Source organism: Lagopus leucura, unplaced genomic scaffold, assembly GCF_019238085.1.
Source record: "Lagopus leucura isolate 7727_CA_CO unplaced genomic scaffold, USGS_WTPT01 Super-Scaffold_100008, whole genome shotgun sequence".
NCBI lineage: Eukaryota > Metazoa > Chordata > Aves > Galliformes > Phasianidae > Lagopus > Lagopus leucura.
The window spans coordinates 23,154,809-23,160,808 of record NW_024962265.1 but is presented as its reverse complement, the minus strand read 5'-3'; the positions used below and the strand labels follow the sequence as shown (position 1 = coordinate 23,160,808).

Here is a 6,000-nt window from a genome sequence, read left to right as displayed (position 1 = left end):
ATATAAAATGGTGACCTGCACTGCCCCAAGATGAAATGAGCTCTACCTTGAGCAAAGAAGACAACAAAAACAACTTCCAAACAAGAGAAAGCTGGGACAGGACAGCAGCGATTAACCTGGACAAGCGTTTCCCCCCGCAGATCACCTTAGGAAAAAGAGGAAAGAGGATGGAGTGCGAAGGTTACCCAAGAGGCAAAGGAACAGAAGATACTCTTTCCCACATTGGTGGCTATTCAGAGGAGAGATGACAAAAGCCTTTAGGATAAAGTTTGTCCCCATCACTTTTCAAGAAAACAACGCAGTTTCTTGTGATAGATTGGCAGTACCAGTAGTTTGGTTTTGCTAATATAGCCCAGTCAATACTACTGGCAACCTCAAGAGCAGAGGGTGTCATTGACTACACTACAACAGCAGCTGTTAGAAACTCCAGTACCTTCAGAAGTCTGGATGGGTCAAGCAGGAAAGTCACAGCTGTGTAGAAAGCAGGCTAACTGTGGATTAATCAGAGGTGACCACAGAAAACAACCTCCTTCCTGCTCAGAAAGCAGCTAGATGGCCTATTTAAAGACGGAGCTGGCTGACCACCCAGGACCTGGGAAAGAAACCTGTAAAGCATAATTAAGGCCTGAGATGGAAAGACAGGAAGGGAAGTTTTTTAAAAAGTCTATAGGGAAATACAGGAAGAGTCCTTCCAGAAGAGAAGGCAAAGGTACAAATCTACATTTGTTATATACTTTATATGGAGCTCCATTAAATACACGCAAGAATCCTCTTGAGGATTCACAGAGTAGACTTCCAAGATGAGCTTTTAAGGTAAAAGGATTTGGCATTAGTTATTAGTTTTACAATGTAAACTTTTAATATCACACTGGCCCACAGTTGTCAGGTCCATGATACAAATGCACCAGGGAAACATAACCCTGATTCATGTATTCGACAACCATGTCCAGGTAGAACTCATCTGAACAAAGATAAGCATGTTACAACTAATTCTATTTTTGTTCCCTGCACATAAGTATCTAGTGCAATCTGAGGTACCAGAGGCAGTGGAGGTGTGATACAGAATCACCCGTGCCATTTGGATGGGCAGCCAGCTGTGATACCACAAAATGCTGTGTGTGGACTGCTAATGTCAGGCCTGAGGACAAGACTCAGACACCTACAGGAAGACTGAAGGCAGTGTGTGAATGAGGTGAATAATCTCCTGCTGTATGCAACAGAAACCCGATCAGCCCAGTCAAAATAGCCAAGAAAGCTATTCAGCTAACCAGCCAGCAGAACTACTTGCTTGAGGCTCCACTTGAGGTATTGGTTGGATTTCCACTCACTGTAATAGGATAATTAACACTGTGCATATATGAAAACACATTTAAGTGCCTTGAATCCCACTAATACCTCCAAGAGTCACCAGCCTATTCACTCACTTAAAACCAGAGAAATTCATAAATCTGTTTCCAAAACAGATCATTCCTTGTAACCACTTCATTCTTTCCACCAAGTATAAAAGAAATTTTCAAGACCTAGCACAGCATTAACGTGGGCACATGTGCAAATGAATCCCAATTCTTTCCTAATAAAGAAAACACTGCAAAAAGAAAAAAGAAAATAAGTGGTTATAATATCCACGCAGTGTTCCTGGATAGTTCAGAGAATATATGATGTATTGTTTTTGGCTGTGCAAGATCTCTTAGGCTGAAAATAGAGAATGAATTTGACACCATGCTTTTCCAGAAGTTATATTATGTAAGAATACATGCTCAGTTCTTACCATACCCAGGACAAACTCAAGAAATAAGATGTGACCAACAGAAAGGTTAACGTCCAGGACTTTGATACAGTTTCATGCAATCTTACCTAAGAAACCATGAGAGAACTTGACATGCATTTAATTATTCCCATCCATTAGCTCAATGACTTACTGAATTGATCACCATTAAAGCTACCTGTTTATTCTGCTCCCCTCTTCTCCAAGCACAGCATTTTTGCTTCCTGTTTTTTTTTTTTTTTTTTTTCCTCCTCAAAGGTCTTCCTTAAAAGGCAGGGGGTGGTTTTGTTTAGCGGGTGTGGATTTTTGTTTTTGCTCAGGCTAACTGCAAAACTTTTTAACAGCTTTGGCATTAAGCAAAAATAAACTTCAGAACTGAGAAATGTATTCTGGAAACCAAAAAACAGCCTACAGCTCCTCCAAAATTAGTAAGACATTGACCTTTACATGTACCCAGATATTCTCACAGCTGTTAAAACACGTTTGCAAACTACGAACAGCGCAAAGGTACTAAGGCATCTTTGATTTCAGGTTAAGTCAGGTATCTACGTATTTTTTTTCATAGATCTAAGCTTACATCAGCCCTTCTGCAACCATGTTTAAAACTGTTACTTAAGTTTAACAGGGAATTCCTGTTCTGAAAAGTCACTTTCAAGTAAGCCACTTCTAAGGCAAATAGTATGATTTGATCTAAATACTGGTACACACTCTTGAAGTACTCTTCAGAACGACTTGCAAGTCTTTCAGAATTTGATATCTTACCTTGTCCTACTTAAGACTAAGAAACAATGCCCAGGAAACCTTTACTTCCCACACCAAGGAAGGCAGTACCTCTAGGCCTGCTGACTTCTTTCTGTTTACATATGCAATGATGACACAGGGAGGAGTGGGTGCAGAGGCAGACCTCCCACTGTTGTTTTCCTATATCGAGCTCTTTCTTTCCCCATTTTAGCTTCATTTCCATCTCTATTCCCATTTTGCTATACCGACTTTGAGGCCACAGCAGGGCCTCTCTCTCCCACACTTAAACAAACATCAAAGCGGCTGGGAAAAGAACAGGACGTATTACATCCTGAAGACTTGTCACTCCTCACCATTTTCACACACCAGGCTCGCTGTGCTGCCCCTGAGCATTTCATTCTTAACGAATGTGATGTGTCTTCATTTGGAAGAGAAGGGGCCCTCCCAGCAAATGAAGGGATGCTGAGTGACCAGCCACGGAAGACAACCATGGAGGACGGCGGCACAGAACGCAAAGGGATGCAGGTTGGGCTGGGAGAGGAAGGGAAGACAGCAGGTTGGGTAGCAAGGCTTGGAGCATATCCCTGAACCACAAATCAAGAGCAGACACTCATTACATAGGAGACACAGAGCAGCAGCAGGACAAAACCAGACAACTGTGATGTCTCTGCATCACACCTACATGTTGGAACACCACAACAGTATTATGCATCTGACGAGATGAAAGTAACTTCTTTGAACATTAGCACTACACTGAGAACTTGTATTCAGATGAGGATCGCGGTAGTTAATTAAAGTCCTTCTGCAAGTGACTATTTTCCAAGATGTATAGTCCCTAATAAGAGATACAGGCTTTGCTTTTCAAGGGTTATGATCTCATTTTCTGCTACATGCAGTATTTCTCAGATAAGAATCTTCACAACTTATTTGTGTCAGTCTGTGTAACTGATTTGACCAAATCACTATTCAGCATTTCACTGTATTGACCAGAATGGCAATTCTACTACAAATGTTCTTACAGATCAACAGATAATGAATACAAGCTAAATTTAAAAACTTACTAAATGTCACTATAAAGTGCCATGGAATTTCTCTCCGCTTACTTTGTTTAGTCATCAAGTTTTAATTCACTTAACGTTGACAGTTTTGGTTTTTTTTCCTGTAGCACAACTTTTTATACTGTTACTTGATCCGTAGCAAACCAGACTGATCATTTCAAGTATGTACACATCATTCTCAAAGAAATTTTGACAGATGAAGACAGGAAACAACCCCTACTCGCTTCAGAGAATCAAGATACCATTCCACCTATATGCTGTACATGTACAGAGCCACCAGAAAGGACTGCCTTTTGGAGAAAAATACCTTTCGTGTGTTTGGCCACTGGTCAAGAAAAATGAGAAGTAGAGATTTTACTGGATAATGTTAACAAACTATTAGAAATAGCAGGCTTTTCGTGCTATTTGTTAAACATCTACCAAAGCTACAATGTGTGACAAGCTGGCTCTCTACAGGTAGCGTGTAGCATTCAATATTTCAACAAGATGACTGTCAAATTGAAATATTTCTTGCTATTACATAATCATTTTTTGGTAGACAGTACGCAGATGGAAACAATTCAAAGACGTCTTGAAATACACACTCATGCTTTCCTGAATTATAGTCCAAATTGCCCCAACACAGTTTCACTGGCTCAGGCAATCACACTGCACGGGTATTGGAAAGGACAAGACCATGCCATTTTACCTTGCCATCCTTTCCACAACAAAACCACTAATATTTTGAGTGAGACAACTGGGAACTCAGAAAGATAAGGCTATCAGCCTTACTCCTGAACATAACACTATAGAACAGCCTGGGGTTTTACAGTCACTTCCTCTAGGGAGGGAAAGAAAAAAAGATTTCACATCTTCCATATTTGATCCTTTTCTACAATGGTTCTAGGAACAGAAAAAAAAAAAACAACAAGTAGTTTTGTTTTCCTTTTCCCAGTGATGTTCCTGATAGCATATCTGCTGGTGTACCAAGATACAGGAGTAACAGCATTAGTATGAAAACACTCTACTGTACATTTACTGCTTACACTGTATAATTTGCATATGAATAATTACTATTAAAAACACTGTTCCTACCATTTTCCATTGCATAGTTTGTACAATCAGCATTCTGAGAACTCAACCTAAAACTGTAGAGTTTTGCATGACTTACAATATTGTCACACCTGGATGCTTACTGTCACCCTAACAACTACGCAAGATGTTTCCATTCATAATTCCATATCTTGAATATAAGGACAGAAAATAAGAGACTCATACTGACTCTTCAACAGGAAGATCAGAGTATTGCACAAATATTTTTTAAATCTTTCCATTGCACAGAGATGTTACTTTTGCATACAAAAACTAGAATGAAATTGACAACTGAATGTCTATAATACCAAGAAAATACAGGATGAAAAGAGGTATTAAAGGACTAAATGCAAATTTAAAGTCCTTTTAAGAATATTTTATTGCTGCTTAAGTACAGCTTCTACTTCAATTACAGAGCAACTTTCCAGTACACATTACTTTCCAGTATCTGCAGATTTAGAAGAATATTTTAAAAGCAGTGTGGTGTAGAGTCCTACATGACAACAAGCAACAACCTGCATGACCAGCACATGCAGCACTGCCCAACAGGGCAGTGTTGGGATACTGCTTCAGTATGAGCTACTCTTGTGAGTTCTTCAAACTCAGAAAAAAAAAATAAAGGCAGTAGTCATATGAAACACTGAAGAATTCAGCATAAATATTTTTTTACTCAAGGCCAGGACTTAGAAGTGTTTAATATTTTGCTTTTATGAACTGTTACCTTAACATTCTTTCATGCCACAGTTCTGCCATTGTTTCAAAAGAGCAATGTTATTCACTTTGTAAGGCTTTCCTTCCCTCTTTTTTTTTTTTTTTTAATATATTTTTTATTTCCTTATTTAAGTAAAACTCAGTTTCTACAACAGGGCAGAAGTTAATCTTCCTCGTGTGCATGAATGGTGCAGTCAGAACACGGTTTCAGGTAAGATTTGTGCCTGCTTGAAAGAGAATAAATAAATAAATAAACCATCAGCATCTTCAATCCCACAGAAGCCGGTGCCATCCTTCCTTCTGGCGTTACTCCCTTCAGCAACGATCCAACCTCAAAGGCGTACCTCAACGCTTTTAGCACCCTGAACTCGGCATTTCGTTACGCGGAGAGGCGCTCAGGGGCTGCTCTCGGACCGGACCGGCTCTCGCACAGCTGCTCCCACACGACCCCCAGCCCCGTCGGACCGGCCAGCACCGCGCTGCCCGCCGGGGCCCCGGGCGCTGCGGGTAGGGGAAAGCTGAGGGGAGAAGCTCTGCTCTCCCGCCACGGAACAGGCGACGAGCCGGAGAAAGGACAGCAAAGGTGGGCAGCCTGCATTCGGCCGTAGCCGCGCGCCGTGCCCGCCTCACGCAGCACCTCACGCAGCCGGCTGC

The 6,000-nt window shown here is 41.0% G+C and overlaps 1 protein-coding gene across 1 annotated transcript in view; it reads right to left on the bottom strand.

The window, feature by feature from the left end:
* CTTNBP2 (cortactin binding protein 2) overlaps window positions 1-6,000 on the bottom strand; it is a 74,233-nt gene that overhangs the window by 67,591 nt on the left and 642 nt on the right.